General features: G+C 42.7%; 1 long non-coding RNA gene across 1 annotated transcript in view; it reads left to right on the plus strand.

Annotated features, from left to right (window-relative positions):
• The first annotated feature begins 16,194 nt into the window (after positions 1–16,194).
• The window catches only part of LOC139763617 (uncharacterized), a 31,375-nt gene continuing 28,625 nt past the window's right edge, over positions 16,195–18,944 (plus strand). The window contains exon 1 of the long non-coding RNA XR_011716196.1: positions 16,195–16,378. This is a non-coding gene — a long non-coding RNA (uncharacterized lncRNA). The remainder of the gene's footprint in view (positions 16,379–18,944) is intronic.

The raw sequence follows: 18,944 nt of genomic DNA on the forward strand, positions 1-18,944 counted from the left end.
GTAAAAAGAGGAAGAGGAGGCATTTGGACGATTTTTCCCGGGGAAAAAAAAAAAAATTGAGGGGAGATGTATAAAAAAAAGGAGACAGGAGGTCAAGGGGAAAGGGTTTGGGGCAAGAGTTTTAAAAAAAAAAGGGGCAAATGAGATTTTGGGGTGAGAAAAGTATTTTAAAAATTTTGGGGAGAAAAAAAAAGTGTTTGGAAGGAGGTAAATAAAGTGCGTGGGACAAGGGAGAAAGGGGAACTTCAAAAAAGGGGGCGAAAAAGGGGGAAAGGTTTGGAAAACAAGTAGTGGTGATGTGAGAAGGGGGGGTTGGAGTGAGTTTTTGAAGGTTTGTTTAATTGTTTGTGATAGAGTGGCAGATATAGGGTTTTTTGGTCGAGGGGGTGGCAAAGGAGGGGGTTTGGGAAAATTTTTTTGGAAAACGGGGGGAAGAGGTAGTAAAAGCTTTGGGGAGATGAAAGCCGGCAAGGCAGAAGGTTTGGAGGGTATTGAGGGTTTTTTAAAAAAGGGGGTAAATTGTTTGTTGATGGTTGGTAAGGTTTTTTTAAATTGTATGTTTGATAAATTGAGGTCCCGGGAGGATTGGGGGAATGGTGCTTATCCCATTGAAACAAAGGCAAAGGGGATAAAAATTTGAGTGCTAAAAATTCCAGAGGTATAATTTTTTGTTGAGTTTTTCCCTGGTAAATTTTTGGAGTGTATTAAATGAGAGGGGGGGGGGCATTTTACAGAGCATCAGATTGGGGAAGAGCATTTGTGGTTTCAAAAGGGTTTAGAGGATGTGTGGATCAGGTTTTTGGTTTGAAGAATGTATGTGAAAAATATTTAAGAAAAGCAAATGGATTTGTAGTAGCATTTATGGATCTGGAGAAGGGGATATGATAGAGTTGTAGAAAATGCCCCCTGTGGAAGGGATTAGAATTTTATGGTGTGGGAGGAAAATTGTTAGAAGCAGTGAAAAGTTTTTATCGAGGATGTAAGGGTTTTGAAAGTGTGGAAAGGGGGGAAAATGATTGGTTTCAGGAATGTAGGTTTGCGGCAGGGGGGGTGTGAAGTCTCCCTGGGTTTTTTAATTTGTTTATGGATGGGGTTGTTGGGAAAGGGGAAAAGCAAGAGTTTTTGGGAAAAAGGGGGAAAATTTTGAAATTGTTTGGGGGTGAGAAGAGGGTTGGGAAGTGAGTCAGTTGTTGTTCGTGATGATACAGCGTGGGGGTGATTCATGTGAGAAAATGCAGAAACTGGTGACTAGTTTTTGGGAAAATGTGTGGAAAAAAGAAAGTTAAGAGTAAAATTTAAAAGAGCAAGGTTATTTTGGTACAGTTGGGTTGAGGGCAAGTCAATTGGGAGGAAGTTTTAATAGGAAAAAAAAAGGGGGGAAGTGAAGTGTTTTAGATAATTTTGGGGGTGGATCCCGGCAGCGGATTGGAAAAAAAAAGGAGCGGAAGTTTAGGGGGCCACCCGGGGGGGGGGGGGAAAATTCTGGGGGGGTTGAAATGTGGGGGAAGGCGAGAAAAATTTTTCGGAAAGCAAAAATGGTTTTTTTGAAGGAATAGTGGTTTTCCCCAAAAATGTTTAAAAATTCCCGGGGGTTTGGGGTATGGGTTGGGTTGTGGAAAAGGGGTGGATGTGTGGAAATGGTGTTTGAGGACAATTGTTGGGGTTTGGGGGGTTTTACGACTAAAATAAAGTAAGGGTAAGAGAGTTGTGTGGAAAAAAAAAAGGTTTTTTGAGAGAAACAGAAAAAGGGGGGTTTTAATGGTTTTTTTTCAAAATGGAAAAGAATGGGGTGAGGAAAGATTTACAAAGAGGATATTGTGTCGGGGGTTTGGGGGGAAAACAAGAAAAGGGGAAAAGGGGCCAAATTGGAAAGGGGGAAGATGGAGTGGAAAAAAAAATTTTTTGGGATTTGGGGCCGGAAAATGGGGGAGGTTTAAAGGGGGGGCAAGGGAAAAGATTTAATTGAAAAAATGGTTTTACCGGGGGTTGAGTGCTGTCATGGGTTTTTAACCCGGGATGTTTAAGGTCTTTGGGGGAAAACCCTGGGAAAGGTTTTTTGGGGTAGATTTTAAAGGGGTGTGGCGGTTTTATTTTACATGGGTAGGGAGGGGGTTGTGGGCCTTTTTTGTCTTTTCCCGCGCTACCTTCGCATCGGGGGGAGGGGGCAGGTTTTTTAAAAAAAAAAAAAAAAAAAAAAAATTTTATTAATTTTTATATTATATTAGTTTTATATTATATATTATATATATATAAAAATTAAATATTTATAAATATATTTTTTATTATATATATAAATATATATATATTTTTTTTTTTTTTTTTTTGCTTTGTCGCCCGTTTTCCCGCGTTTTTCGGGTAGGAAGGGGGAAAAGGGGCCGGGAAAAAAATGGCCAAAAAACCCCCCCAAAACCTGTTTTAAATACGTCCCCACACCAAAAATACATACCTACCCCAACTTTTCCCTGGGTTTTCCCCGACGCCCTTTACAGGGCCCCCATTCAATCCCCTGGGCAGCACGTCAACCCCCGGGGATTCCACATCGCCCAAAATTTACTTTTATTCCTTGCCCCCCTTTCCCCTCCTGCATGTTTAGGCCCGATACACAAAATCTTTTTCACTCCATCTTTCCCCCTCCAATTTGGGTTTTCCCCTTTCTCGTTCCCCCCCCTCCCAACTTTTATCCCCCTTGGTCATCTTTTCCCCATCTTCTCTCCCTGTGCCCAACCTTTTCCCAAAAAAACCTCTTTGCTCTTTCAACCAAAGCTTTTTTATTTCCCCACAACTTTTCTTACCCTTCGGTTTCTTTCTCGATCAAACCCCCCTAAAACCCCCTTGTCCTCAAACATCTCATTTTTTAGAATTTCCCTCCTCCTGCGCACAACTTTTCCATAGCCCAGCCTCGCAACCCTACAAACATTGTTGGAACCCCCTAATTCCCTTTAAAATACCCCTTTTTGCTTTTCCCAAAATAATTTTTCTCACTTCCACACATTCTTTAAGGGTTCCAGTTTTTTTGCCCCCCCCCATTCCCATGTCCAATTCCCCTTCCATGGTTTCCACTGAAATTTCCCTTCCCCGGGAAACTAAAACACCCCAAAATTCCTCCCGGGTTTTTTTCCATTCAAATTACCTCCAATTGATTGACCCTAATACTGTACCCAAAAACCTTGCTTTTTTCCCATTTACTCTTAATTTTTCTTTCCCCCCTTTAAAACTTATCACCGATTTGCGTTTCACATGAAAACACCACCAGGCTGTATCCTAGCGAACAACAACCCGACTCACCCCCCCCCCCCAAGCCTCTCATCCCCAAAAACTTAAAACTTGCCCTTTTTTCCAAAAATCTTGATTTTTTCCCCCCTAAACACCCAAACCAAACACAAATTTAACAACCATGGAGACATCACAACCCCTGCCCCCAAAAACCCACAATTTATGAGAACCAAAACAATTTCCTTCTTCCTACACGTACACATTTCCCTTTCATCCCCGATAAAAACTTTTCATGTTCTAACAACTTGCCCCAACCCCATTATTTTAATATTCACAGGCATCTTTTATTTAAAAATCATCTTTTGGCCTTTTCCAAAATATAAAAAGTACATACAAATCCCTTTGCTTTTTAAGTATTTCTAAAATACTTCTTCAAAGCAAACACCCGAACCAAATTCCCCTACCACTTCTGAAAAAACCTGTTTCCCCCCTCTGATGCTCTGTACAAACCCTTTTCCCCCCTCAATCAAAACCCCCCCATATAATTTACCAGGAATACTCCCAAAAAACTTTTCCTCTGTAATTTGGCACCCCTCTTAAACCCCTTTGCCTTTGTACAAAGGCCATGAGGGATTCCCAAAACCTCAGGCCCCACCTTTAGTCATACTACATTTAAAAAACCTTTTAAAAACCCGGTTTTAAAATTTCAGTACCCCCTTTTTTTAAAAAAATTCCCTTTCAAATCCCTCCAAACCCGCTGCCCTTTCCCGGGTTTCATATATATATATATATATATATATATATATATATATATATATATATATATATATATATTATATATATATATATTTCCGCTGTCTCCCGCGTTTGCGAGGTATCGCAAGGAAACAGACGAAAGAAATGGCCCAACCACCCCCATACACATGTATATACATACGTCCACACACGCAAATTTTACATACCTACACAGCTTTCCATGGTTTACCCCAGACGCTTCACATGCCCTGATTCAATCCACTGACAGCACGTCAACCCCGGTATACCACATCGATCCAATTCACTCTATTCCTTGCCCTCCTTTCACCCTCCTGCATGTTCAGGCCCCGATCACACAAAATCTTTTTCACTCCATCTTTCCACCTCCAATTTGGTCTCCCACTTCTCCTCGTTCCCTCCACCTCTGAAACATATATCCTCATGGTCAATCTTTCCTCACTCATTCTCTCCATGTGCCCAAACCATTTCAAAACACCCTCTTCTGCTCTCTCAACCACGCTTTTTATCGAGGATGTAAGGCATATGTACGTGTAGGAAGAGAGGAAAGTGATTGGTTCTCAGTGAATGTAGGTTTGTGGCAGGGGTGTGTGATGTCTCCATGGTTGTTTAATTTGTTTATGGATGGGGTTGTTAGGGAGGTGAATGCAAGAGTTTTGGAAAGAGGGGCAAGTATGAAGTCTGTTGTGGATGAGAGAGCTTGGGAAGTGAGTCAGTTGTTGTTCGCTGATGTTACAGCGCTGGTGGCTGATTCATGTGAGAAACTGCAGAAGCTGGTGACTGAGTTTGGTAAAGTGTGTGAAAGAAGAAAGTTAAGAGTAAATGTGAATAAGAGCAAGGTTATTAGGTACAGTAGGGTTGAGGGTCAAGTCAATTGGGAGGTAAGTTTGAATGGAGAAAAACTGGGGGAAGCAAAGTGTTTTAGATATCTGGGAGTGGATCTGGCAGCGGATGGAACCATGGAAGCGGAAGTGAATCATAGGGTGGGGGAGGGGGCGAAAATCCTGGGAGCCTTGAAGAATGTGTGGAAGTCGAGAACATTATCTCGGAAAGCAAAAATGGGTATGTTTGAAGGAATAGTGGTTCCAACAATGTTGTATGGTTGCGAGGCGTGGGCTATGGACAGAGTTGTGCGCAGGAGAGTGGATGTGCTGGAAATGAGATGTTTGAGGACAATGTGAGGTGGTTTGATCGAGTAAGTAATGTAAGGGTAAGAGAGATGTGTGGAAATACAATATATATATATATATATATATATATATATATATATATATATATATATATATATATATATATATATATATATATATATATATATATATATATATATGCCGGCAAGGCAGCAGGTTTGGATGGTATTGCAGTGGAATTTATTAAAAAAGGGGGTGACTGTATTGTTGACTGGTTGGTAAGGTTATTTAATGTATGTATGACTCATGGTGAGGTGCCTGAGGATTGGCGGAATGCGTGCATAGTGCCATTGTACAAAGGCAAAGGGGATAAGAGTGAGTGCTCAAATTACAGAGGTATAAGTTTGTTGAGTATTCCTGGTAAATTATATGGGAGGGTATTGATTGAGAGGGTGAAGGCATGTACAGAGCATCAGATTGGGGAAGAGCAGTGTGGTTTCAGAAGTGGTAGAGGATGTGTGGATCAGGTGTTTGCTTTGAAGAATGTATGTGAGAAATACTTAGAAAAGCAAATGGATTTGTATGTAGCATTTATGGATCTGGAGAAGGCATATGATAGAGTTGATAGAGATGCTCTGTGGAAGGTATTAAGAATATATGGTGTGGGAGGCAAGTTGTTAGAAGCAGTGAAAAGTTTTTATCGAGGATGTAAGGCATGTGTACGTGTAGGAAGAGAGGAAAGTGATTGGTTCTCAGTGAATGTAGGTTTGCGGCAGGGGTGTGTGATGTCTCCATGGTTGTTTAATTTGTTTATGGATGGGGTTGTTTGGGAGGTGAATGCAAGAGTTTTGGAAAGAGGGGCAAGTATGAAGTCTGTTGTGGATGAGAGAGCTTGGGAAGTGAGTCAGTTGTTGTTCGCTGATGATACAGCGCTGGTGGCTGATTCATGTGAGAAACTGCAGAAGCTGGTGACTGAGTTTGGTAAAGTGTGTGAAAGAAGAAAGTTAAGAGTAAATGTGAATAAGAGCAAGGTTATTAGGTACAGTAGGGTTGAGGGACAAGTCAATTGGGAGGTAAGTTTGAATGGAGAGAAACTGGAGGAAGTGAAGTGTTTTAGATATCTGGGAGTGGATCTGGCAGCGGATTGAACCATAGTAGCGGAAGTGAGTCACAGGGTGGGGGAGGGGACGAAGGTTCTGGGAGCGTTGAGGAATGTGTGGAAGGCGAGAACATTATCTCGGAAAGCAAAAATGGGTATGTTTGAAGGAATAGTGGTTCCAACAATGTTATAAGGTTGCGTGGCGTGGGCTATAGATAGGGTTGTGCTGAAGAGGGTGGATGTGTTGGAAATGAGATGTTTGAGGACAATATGTAGTGTGAGGTGGTTCGATCGAGTAAGTAATGAATGGGTAAGAGAGATGTGTGGTGATAAGATAAGTGTGTTTGAGAGAGCAGAAGAGGGTGTATTGTAATGGTTTGGTCACATGGAGAGAATGAGTGAGGAAAGATTGACAAAGAGGATATGTGTGTCAGAGGTGGAGGGAACAAGAAGTGGAAGACCAAATTGGAGGTGGAAGAATGGAGTGAAAAAGATTTTGAGCGATCGGGGCCTGGACATGCAGGAGGTTGAAGGGCGTGCAATGAATAGATTGAATTGAAACGATATGGTATACCGGGTTCGACGTGCTGTCAATAGATTGGACCAGGGTATGTGAAGCGTCTGGGGTAAACCATGAAAGGTTTTGTGGGGCCTAGATGTGGAAAGGGAGCTGTGGTTTCGGTGCATTATACATGAGAGCTAGAGACTGGGTGTGAACGAATGTGGCCTTTGTTGTCTTTTCCTAGCGCTACCTTGCGTACATGCGGGGGAGGAGGGTGTTGTCATTTCATGTGTGGCAACGGGAATGAATGAAGGCAGCAAGAATGAGTTATGTACATGTGTTTATATGTATATGTCAGTGTGTGTATATATATATATATATATATATATATATATATATATATATATATATATATATATATATATATATATATATATTTTTTTTTTTTTTTTTTTGCTTTGTCGCTGTCTCCCGCGTTTGCGAGGTAGCGCAAGGAAACAGACGAAAGAAATGGCCCAACCCACCCCCATACACATGTATATACATACGTCCACACACGCAAATATACATACCTACACAGCTTTCCATGGTTTACCCCAGACGCTTCACATGCCCTGATTCAATCCACTGACAGCACGTCAACCCCGGTATACCACATCGCTCCAATTCACTCTATTCCTTGCCCTCCTTTCACCCTCCTGCATGTTCAGGCCCCGATCACACAAAATCTTTTTCACTCCATCTTTCCACCTCCAATTTGGTCTCCCACTTCTCCTCGTTCCCTCCACCTCCGACACATATATCCTCTTGGTCAATCTTTCCTCACTCATTCTCTCCATGTGCCCAAACCATTTCAAAACACCCTCTTCTGCTCTCTCAACCACGCTCTTTTTATTTCCACACATCTCTCTTACCCTTACGTTACTTACTCGATCAACCCACCTCACACCACACATTGTCCTCAAACATCTCATTTCCAGCACATCCATCCTCCTGCGCACAACTCTATCCATAGCCCATGCCTCGCAACCATACAACATTGTTGGAACCACTATTCCTTCAAACATACCCATTTTTGCTTTCCGAGATAATGTTCTCCACTTCCACACATTCTTCAAGGCTCCCAGAATTTTCGCCCCCTCCCCCATCCTATGATCCACTTCCGCTTCCATGGTTCCATTCGCTGCCAAATCCACTCCCAGATATCTAAAACACTTTACTTCCTCCAGTTTTTCTCCATTCAAACTTACCTCCCAATTGACTTGACTCTCAACCCTACTGTACCTAATAACCTTGCTCTTATTCACATTTACTCTTAACTTTCTTCTTTCACACACTTTACCAAACTCAGTCACCAGCTTCTGCAGTGTCTCACATGAATCAGCCACCAGCGCTGTATCATCAGCGAACAACAACTGACTCACTTCCCAAGCTCTCTCATCCCCAACAGACTTCATACTTGCCCCTCTTTCCAAAACTCTTGCATTCACCTCCCTAACAACCCCATCCATAAACAAATTAAACAACCATGGAGACATCACACACCCCTGCCGCAAACCTACATTCACTGAGAACCAATCACTTTCCTCTCTTCCTACACGTACACATGCCTTACATCCTCGATAAAAACTTTTCACTGCTTCTAACAACTTGCCTCCCACACCATATATTCTTAATACCTTCCACAGAGCATCTCTATCAACTCTATCATATGCCTTCTCCAGATCCATAAATGCTACATACAAATCCATTTGCTTTTCTAAGTATTTCTCACATACATTCTTCAAAGCAAACACCTGATCCACACATCCTCTACCACTTCTGAAACCACACTGCTCTTCCCCAATCTGATGCTCTGTACATGCCTTCACCCTCTCAATCAATACCCTCCCATATAATTTACCAGGAATACTCAACAAACTTATACCTCTGTAATTTGAGCACTCACTCTTATCCCCTTTGCCTTTGTACAATGACACTATGCACGCATTCCGCCAATCCTCAGGCACCTCACCATGAGTCATACATACATTAAATAACCTTACCAACCAGTCAATAATACAGTCACCCCCTTTTTTAATAAATTCCACTGCAATACCATCCAAACCTGCTGCCCTGCCGGCTTTCATATATATATATATATATATATATATATATATATATATATATATATATATATATATATATATATATATATATTTTTGCTTTGTCGCTGCCTCCCGCGTTTGCGAGGTAGCGCAAGGAAACAGACGAAAGAAATGGCCCAACCCACCCCCATACACATGTATATACATACGTCCACACACGCAAATATACATACCTACACAGCTTTCCATGGTTTACCCCAGACGCTTCACATGCCCTGATTCAATCCACTGACAGCACGTCAACCCCGGTATACAACATCGCTCCAACTCACTTTATTCCTTGCCCTCCTTTCACCCTCCTGCATGTTCAGGCCCCGATCACACAAAATCTTTTTCACTCCATCTTTCCACCTCCAATTTGGTCTCCCTCTTCTCCTCGTTCCCTCCACCTCCGACACATATATCCTCTTGGTCAATCTTTCCTCACTCATTCTCTCCATGTGCCCAAACCATTTCAAAACACCCTCTTCTGCTCTCTCAACCACGCTATTTTTATTTCCACACATCTCTCTTACCCTTACGTTACTTACTCGATCAAACCACCTCACACCACACATTGTCCTCAAACATCTCATTTCCAGCACATCCATCCTCCTGCGCACAACTCTATCCATAGCCCACGCCTCGCAACCATACAACATTGTTGGAACCATTATTCCTTCAAACATACCCATTTTTGCTTTTGCGAGATAATGTTCACGACTTCCACACATTCTTCAAGGCTCCCAGAATTTTCGCCCCCTCCCCCACCCTACGATCCACTTCCGCTTCCATGGTTCCATCCGCTGCCAGATCCACTCCCAGATATCTAAAACACTTCACTTCCTCCAGTTTTTCTCCATTCAAACTCACCTCCCAATTGACTTGACCCTCAACCCTACTGTACCTAATAACCTTGCTCTTATTCACATTTACTCTTAACTTTCTTCTTTCACACACTTTACCAAACTCAGTCACCAGCTTCTGCAGTTTCTCACATGAATCAGCCACCAGCGCTGTATCACCAGCGAACAACAACTGACTCACTTCCCAAGCTCTCTCATCCACAACAGACTTCATACTTGCCCCTCTTTCCAAAACTCTTGCATTCACCTCCCTAACAACCCCATCCATAAACAAATTAAACAACCATGGAGACATCACACACCCCTGCCGCAAACCTACATTCACTGAGAACCAATCACTTTCCTCTCTTCCTACACGTACACATGCCTTACATCCTCGATAAAAACTTTTCACTGCTTCTAACAACTTGCCTCCCACACCATATATTCTTAATACCTTCCACAGAGCATCTCTATCAACTCTATCATATGCCTTCTCCAGATCCATAAATGCTACATACAAATCCATTTGCTTTTCTAAGTATTTCTCACATACATTCTTCAAAGCAAACACCTGATCCACACATCCTCTACCACTTCTGAAACCACACTACTCTTCCCCAATCTGATGCTCTGTACATGCCTTCACCCTCTCAATCAATACCCTCCCATATAATTTACCAGGAATATATATATATATATATATATATATATATATATATATATATATATATATATATGTGTGTGTGTGAGTGTGTGTGTGTGTGTGTGTGTGTGTGTGTGTGTGTGTGTGTGTGTGTGAGAGAGAGTAGATGGGCCATTCCTCGCCTCTTTTTCTTGGCGTTACCTATTTGACGAGGGAAACGGCGATCAAGTATAAGTATCTAAGAAGTGGCACAAATATACCCAGTCCATCCATGATGCAGCAAAAACATATTTTGTGCATCCAGAAAGAAACATATAAACATATTTTTCACGTCTGACCTACAAACATCACAGAAACATATCCAGCGCAAATATTCACCCTCAAGGTTTTAAGCACATCCAGGAAGCAGTACACAAACATATCCAGGAAGCAGTACACAAACATATCCAACACATCCATGAAGCAGCACACAAACATATCCAACACATCCAGGAAGCAGTACACAAACATATCCAGGAAGCAGTACACAAACATATCCAGGAAGCAGTACACAAACATATCAAGCACATCCAGGAAGCAGCACACAAACATATCCAGCACATCCAGGAAGCAGCACACAAACATATCCAACACATCCATGAAGCAGCACACAAACATATCCAGCACATCCAGGAAGCAGCACACAAACATATCCAACACATCCATGAAGCAGCACACAAACATATCCAGCACATCCAGGAAGCAGCACACAAACATATCCAGCACATCCAGGAAGCAGCACACAAACATATCCGGCACATCCAGGAAGGAGCACACATACATATCCAACACATCCAGGAAGCAGCACACAAACATATCCAGCACATCCAGGAAGCAGCACACAAACATATCCAGCACATCCAGGAAGCAGCACACAAACATATCTGGCACATCCAGGAAGGAGCACACATACATATCCAACACATCCAGGAAGCAGCACACAAACATATCCGGCACATCCAGGAAGGAGCACACATACATATCCAACACATCCAGGAAGCAGCACACAAACATATCCAACACATCCAGGAAGCAGCACACAAACATATGTTGACAGACTCCAATATAACCCCTGGCAGTGGTACCTGAGGGGACACACTGGCCAGCCTCGTGTATGTGTCATAAGACCATAACCCAGACTCCTACACATGTTCGTATTTATCTTTATAATAAAACTACAGAGGTCACCTGATCTTCATTGAGTACCACGGAACGAAGAAAGACCCGATCTTCTTTTTAGCAACTCCACCATACACCAGGTCAACGTACCGCTTGTGGCACTGCCCATCAGGTCCACGTACCGCCCATCAGGTCCACGTACCGCTGGTGGCACTGCCCATCAGGTCCACGTACCGCTTGTGGCACTGCCCATCAGGTCCACGTACCGCTTGTGGCACTGCCCATCAGATCCACGTACCGCTGGTGGCACTGCCCATCAGGTCCACGTACCGCTTGTGGCACTGCCCATCAGGTCCACGTACCGCTGGTGGCACTGCCCATCAGGTCCACGTACCGCTTGTGGCACTGCCCATCAGGTCCACGTACCGCTTGTGACACTGCCCATCAGGTCCACGTACCGCTTGTGACACTGCCCATCAGGTCCACGTACCGCTTGTGGCACTGCCCACCCACTGATCCTGCAGCTCATCCAAGTCTTCTTCTGCCATGATTGTGGGAAAATGGATGGAGTGCCAGTTTTACTATGAACTCGATATTCCTATAAGGTGAAAGAGCTTCTTTTGATTCAGTGAAGCGCAATGGGAATGGGACACATTTCATGAAATGCAAATATCTTTCATTTGTGAACACAGTCGCACCAAGAGAGCTCATCATTCAAGACAAAACCTTTTCTCCTTCTTTAAGATGTACCATTCCTTCCAGGTCCAGAATTCCAAGATGCATTCATTGTTCTAATGATACAGCCATCTTAATCCCTCACCAATCACGCAAGAGGCCTAACCTGTAACTGAAGACAGGAGCTGTAAGTTTAATACGCTTCAAATCTCACCAACTCTCCCAGTATCAGCTAAGAAATGTTTACATTAGAAACGACAGTATGCTATGTCGTCGTTCGGTTCCGGACACGTCAATGTCTGTGAACGTTAGTGTACAAAATTGGAATGTGATTCGTTGTATAAACTTGTATGCACTGATACTGTGAAGTACAAACCAAACAAATAATGCAATTTCTTACATTTTGTATCACAGTACAGACGACATTTAATGATAGCAACAACTGCTTTGGTAGTCCAAGTTTGGGGACATTTTGCTACTAAAATGCCAAGATCCCAAGTCTGCATATACAATCCTAAATACTTGTGAATAATGCTAACGAATGGTAGCACTGGCCTGTGAGCCAGGTGTCTTGACTGAGATCCAAATGTTTGTGTGCTGCTTCCTGGATGTGTTGGAAAAGTATGTGTGCTGCTTCCTGGATGTGTTGGAAATGTGTGTGCTGCTTCCTGGATGTGTTGGAAATGTATGTGTGCTGCTTCCTGGATGTGCTGGATATGTTTGTGTGCTGCTTCCTGGATGTGTTGGATATGTTTGTGTGCTGCTTCCTGGAGGTGCTGGATATGTTTGTGTCCTGCTTCCTGAATGTGCTGGATATGTTTGTGTGCTGCTTCCTCGATGTGTTGGAAATGTAAGTGTGCTGCTTCCTGGATGTGCTGGATATGTTTGTGTGCTGCCTCCTGCATGTGTTGGAAATGTATGTGTGCTGCTTCCTGGAGGTGCTGGCTATGTTTGTGTGCTGCTTCCTGGATGTGCTGGATATGTTTGTGTGCTGCTTCCTGCATGTGTTGGAAATGTATGTGTGCTGCTTCCTGGAGGTGCTGGATATGTTTGTGTGCTGCTTCCTGGATGTGCTGGATATGTTTGTGTACTGCCTCCTGGATGTGCTGGAAATGTATGTGTGCTGCTTCCTGGAGGTGCTGGATATGTATGTGTGCTGCTTCCTGGATGTGCTGGATATGTTTGTGTGCTGCTTCCTGGATGTGCTGGATATGTTTGTGTGCTGCTTCCTGGATGTGCTGGATATGTTTGTGTGCTGCTTCCTGGATGTGTTGGACATATTGTGTGCTGCTTCCTGGATGTGCTGGATATGTTTGTGTGCTGCTTCCTGGATGTGCTGGATATGTTTGTGTGCTGCTTCCTGGATGTGTTAGAAATGTGTGTGTGCTGCTTCCTGGATGTGCTGGATATGTTTGTGTGCTGCCCCCTGGATGTGCTGGATATGTTTGTGTGCTGCTTCTTGGATATGTTGGATATGTTTGTGTGCTGCTTCCTGGATGTGCTGGATATGTTTGTGTATTGCTTCCTGGATGTGCTGGATATGTTTGTGTATTGCTTCCTGGATGTGTTGGATATGTTTGTGTGCTGCTTCCTGGATGTGTTGGATAAGTTTGTGCTGCTTCCTGGATGTGTTGGATATGTTTGTGTGCTGCTTCCTGGATGTGTTGGATATGTTTGTGTGCTGCTTCCTGGATGTGTTGGATATGTTTGTGTATTGCTTCCTGGATGTGTTGGATATGTTTGGGTGCTGCTTCCTGGGTATGTTGGATATGTTTGTGTGCTGCTTCCTGGATGTGTTGGATATGATTGTGTGCTGCTTCCTGGATGTGTTGGATATGTTTGTGTATTGCTTCCTGGATGTGTTGGATATGGTTGGGTGCTGATTCCTGGATGTGTTGGATATGTTTGTGTGCTGCTTCCTAGATGTGCTGGATATGTTTGTGTGCTGTTTCCTGGATGCGCTGGATACGTATGTGTGCTGCTTCTTGGATGTGTTAGAAATGTATGTGTGCTGCTTCCTGGATGTGCTGGATATGTTTGTTTGCTGCTTCCTGGATGTGTTGGAAATGCATGTGTGCTGCTTCCTGGATGTGTTGGAACTGTGTGTGTTGCTTCCTGGATGTGCTGGATATGTTGTGTGCTGCTTCCTGGAGTTGGAATATGTTGTGTGCTGCTTCTGATGTGTGGATATGTTTGTGTGCTGCTTCCTGGATGTGCTGGATATGTTTGTGTGCTGCTTCCTGGATGTGCTGGATATGTTTGTGTGCTGCTTCCTGGATGTGCTGGATATGTTGTGTGCTGCTTCCTGGAGTGTGGATATGTTTGTGTGCTGCTTCCTGGATGTGCTGGATATGTTTGTGTGCTGCTTCCTGGATGTGCTGGATATGTTTGTGTGCTGCTTCCTGGATGTGTTGGATATGTTTGTGTGCTGCTTCCAGGATGTGTTGGATATGTTTGTGTGCTGCTTCCTGAATGTGCTGGATATGTTTGTGTGCTGCTTCCTGGATGTGCTGGATATGTTTGTGTGCTACTTCCTGGAAGTGTTGGATATGTATGTGTGCTGCTTCCTGGATATGTTAGAAATGTATGTGTGCTGCTTCCTGGATGTGCTGGATATGTTTGTGTGCTGCCTCCTGGATGTGCTGGATATGTTTGTGTGCTGCTTCCTGGATGTGCTGGATATGTTTGTGTGCTACTTCCCGGATGTGTTAGAAATGTATATGTGCTGCTTCCTGGATGTGCTGGACATGTTTCTGTGCTGCTTCCTGGATGTGCTGGATATGTTTGTGCTTCTTCCTGGATATGCTGGATATATTTGTCTGCTACTTCCTGAATGTGTTGGAAATGTTTGTGTGCTGCTTCCTGGATGTTCTGTAAATGTATATGTGCTGCTTCCTGGATGTGCTGGGTATGTTTATGTGCTGCTTCCTGGATGTGCTGGGTATGTTTATGTGCTGCTTCCTGGATGTCCTGGATATGTTTGTGTGCTGCTTCCTGGATGTGCTGGGTATGTTTGTGTACTGCTTCCTGGATGTGCTGGATATGTTTGTGTGCTGCTTCCTGGATGTGTTGGAAATGTATTTGTGTTGCTTCCTGGATGTGCTGAATATGTTTGTGTGCTGTTTCCTGGATGTGTTGGAAATGTTTGTGTGCTGCTTCGTGGATATGTTAGAAATGTATGTGTGCTGCTTCCTAGATGTGCTGGATATGTTTGTGTGCTGCTTCCTGGATGTGCTGGATATGTTTGTGTGCTGCTTCCTGTATATGCTGGATATGTTTGTCTGCTGCTTCCTGGGTGTGCTGGATATGTTGGTGTGCTGCTTCCTGTATGTGCTGGATATGTTTGTGTACTGCTTCCTGGATGTGCTGGATATATTTGTTTGCTGCTTCCTGGTTGGCTGGATGTGTTTGTGTGCTGCTTCCTGGATTTGCTGGATATGATATGTTTGTGTGCTGCTTCCTGGATGTGCTGGATATGTTTGTGTGCTGCTTCCTGGATGTGCTGGATATGTTTGTGTGCTGCTTCCTGGATGTGCTGGATATGTTTGTGTCCTGCTTCCTGGATGTGCTGGATATGTTTGTGTGCTGCTTCCTGGATGTGCTGGATATGTTTGTGTCCTGCTTCCTGGATGTGCTGGATATGTTTGTGTGCTGCTTCCTGGATGTGCTGGATATGTTTGTGTGCTGCTTCCTGGATGTGCTGGATATGTTTGTGTGCTGCTTCCTGGATGTGCTGGATATGTTTGTTTACTGCTTCCTGGATGCGCTGAATTCCTTGAGGGTTAATATTTACGCTGGATATGTCTCTGTGATGTTTGCGTGTTAGACGTGAAAAATATGTTTTTGTTTCTTTCTGGATGTAGATAATATTTTTCTTTTTTGCTGCATGATGGATGTATTGGATATATTTGTGCTACTTCTCAGATATTCTAGATATATTTGTATTCCTCCTTGATAACTGAATGTTTGCTGCTCACTGGATGCGCTGGCTATGTTTTTATACTACTTCCTTTATGCGCTGGATATGTTTGTTTGCTTTGCATAAATACGTTGGCTTGACAACAAGCATCGTATTGTTGTGTTGAATTAGACATCGTCTTGCTTATTTACTTTCCAGTCATAATAATGTTAAGGTGGGACTTATGAGCTTAGAAAGTCCAGTATCTCACAACAGACAGCAACAAAAAGCAAGATAATAAGTGCAGGCCAGGTATGATGTACAACTGATGTATCTCACTGGAAAGAGAAAATCGTTTAGCGTTTGATTTAATGAAATATAAATGAAAAGGTCGGGTGGCTAGTAACTTCGTCATTGGGTAAATCATGTGAGAGAAACAAACAGTTAAAATTAAGAGATGATGTAGAAAGTTGAAGGTGTAAGGTTGGATCATCAAGCTGGTGGATGTAAACAAAGAATACCGCTTAATGCTTCCAAAAACCACACATCGAGGATGGAAGGCATGTGTACGTGTAGGAAGAGAGGAAAGTGATTGGTTCTCATTTAATATAGGTTTGTGGCAGGGGTGTGTGATGTCTCCATGGTTGTTTAATTTGTTTATGGATGGGGTTGTTAGGGAGGTGAATGCAAGAGTTTTGGAAAGAGGGGCAAGTATGAAGTCTGTTGTGGATGAGAGAGCTTGGGAAGTGAGTCAGTTGTTGTTCGCTGATGATACAGCGCTGGTGGCTGATTCATGTGAGAAACTGCACAAGCTGGTGACTGAGTTTGGTAAAGTGTGTGAAAGAAGAAAGTTGAAAGTAAATGTGAATAAGAGCAAGGTTATTAGGTACGGTAGAGTTGAGAGTCAAGTTAATTTGGAGGTAAGTTTGAATTGAGAAAAACTGGAGGAAGTGAAGTTTTTTTTAGATATCTGGGAGTGGATCTGGCAGCGGATGGAACCATGGAAGTGGAAGTGGATCACAGTGTTGTAAATGGGGCAAAGGCTCTGGAAGCAATGAAGAATGTGTGGAAGGAAAGAATGTTATCTTGGAGAGCAAAAATGGGTTTGTTTGAAGGAATAGTATTTCCAACAATATTGAATGGTTGTTAGGCGTGGGCTATAGATAGGGTCGTATGAAGGTGGATGGATGTGTTGGAAATGAGATGTTTAAGGACAATATGTGGTGTGAGATGATTTGATCGAGTAAGTAATGAAAGGGTAAGAGAGATGTGGGGAAATATAGTGTGGTTGAGAGAGCAGAAGATGTGTTGAAATGGTTTGGACATATGGAGAGAATGAGTGAAGAGAGATTAACAAAGAGGTTGAGGGAACAAGAAATGGGAGACCAAATTGGAGGTGGAAGGATGGAGCGAAAAATATTTTGATTGGTCGGGGCCAAAACATATGGGAGGGTGAGAAAGTGTTCAAGGAATAGAGTGGATTAAAACGATGTGGTATACCAAGGTTGATGTGCTGTCAGTGGGTTGAGCCAGGGCATGGGACACATCTCGGGTAAACCATTGAAAGGTCTCTGGGGCCTGGATGTGGATAGAGAGCTGTGGTTTTGGAGCATTACACATTACAGCTAGAGACTGTGTGAATGAATGTGGCCTTTTTTGTTTGTTTTGCTGGTGCTACCTTGTTGAAGCAGTGGGTAGAGATGCTGTTTCCTCTGGTGCATGGGTAGCACCAGAAATGGATGAAGGCAAGCAAGTATGAATATGCACATATGTATATGTATGCCTATGTTTATGTAAATATGTTGATATGTATATGTGCGTGGATGGGCATTTATGTATATATATATATTTGTGTATGTGAGTGAATGAGACATTCTTCGTTTGTTTACTGGCTCTACCTCACTGATGCGGGAAATGGCGATCAAATATAAATAAAAAGTCTCCAGAAGCATATATATAAGAGAAATCAGTAGTAAGTGTAGTGCTGATATAAAGAGCACCAAGTGCCACCTGGCGAGTCATGTCAACATGAGACTATGTATGCACTTACTGTTATCTTAGATTTTCAGTTTCACTAGACATTTGTCATTTCTTTAAGGGTAAGATGAGTCTTCTATGACATATTGTTCATGGTTCTGTAGTTTTCCTTTCTGATCTTTTATATTATAAGAGAGAAATTGTTTCTCACTCTACCTAAAAAAAGATTTTATTCTTTTAAAAGAATAGGAAGTGTAGTATCACATCATCAGGCTGGGTATCGAGAAACAAATTCCTAAAAGTATTGTACAGAGAAAGTAATAAAGTTTGGCTATAAACATAAATTTCATTTATCACTTTGCTTTTTGATAGTATTACAGGTGTAGATCACCAACTCTGGCACAGTCGTCTTGAATTTTGGTGACAATGGATAGTGTTTGGAGTTGAGGGATATGGTGATCAGTCAGCGATTTATATTGGGTTGAACATTTATTATGGGTATGATGTAATTGATCATGTTTAAGTATTAATTTAGGATCACTTGTTTCAGCTTTAGTAGTGTATCAGAAACAGGATACACATGTTCTAGTCAACAGATTTTACTATAAGTGGCTCTATGGGAATCCTTACATACTGCAGAGTTAGTAGTGTGAGATTTAACCAGTTGCCCATCCTACTCCCACGATTTACAGTCTTCACAGGGATTTGAATTTGATAGAAATTATGGGGTAAGGGCACTCTGATCCAGCTGTTTAGAGTTTAAGAAATTGAATGGTACCACTTTCATTAAAATCTGTTTGTTAGTACGAGACACCTAGGGCATCCTGAGTAAATTGTGAATGTCCTGCTGTTGGTTGTGATCATACCTCCACCTAGCACTTGTTCAGATTCAGTAGGGCTT

Source organism: Panulirus ornatus, chromosome 47 (genome assembly GCF_036320965.1).
Source record: "Panulirus ornatus isolate Po-2019 chromosome 47, ASM3632096v1, whole genome shotgun sequence".
Taxonomy (NCBI): Eukaryota; Metazoa; Arthropoda; class Malacostraca; order Decapoda; family Palinuridae; genus Panulirus; species Panulirus ornatus.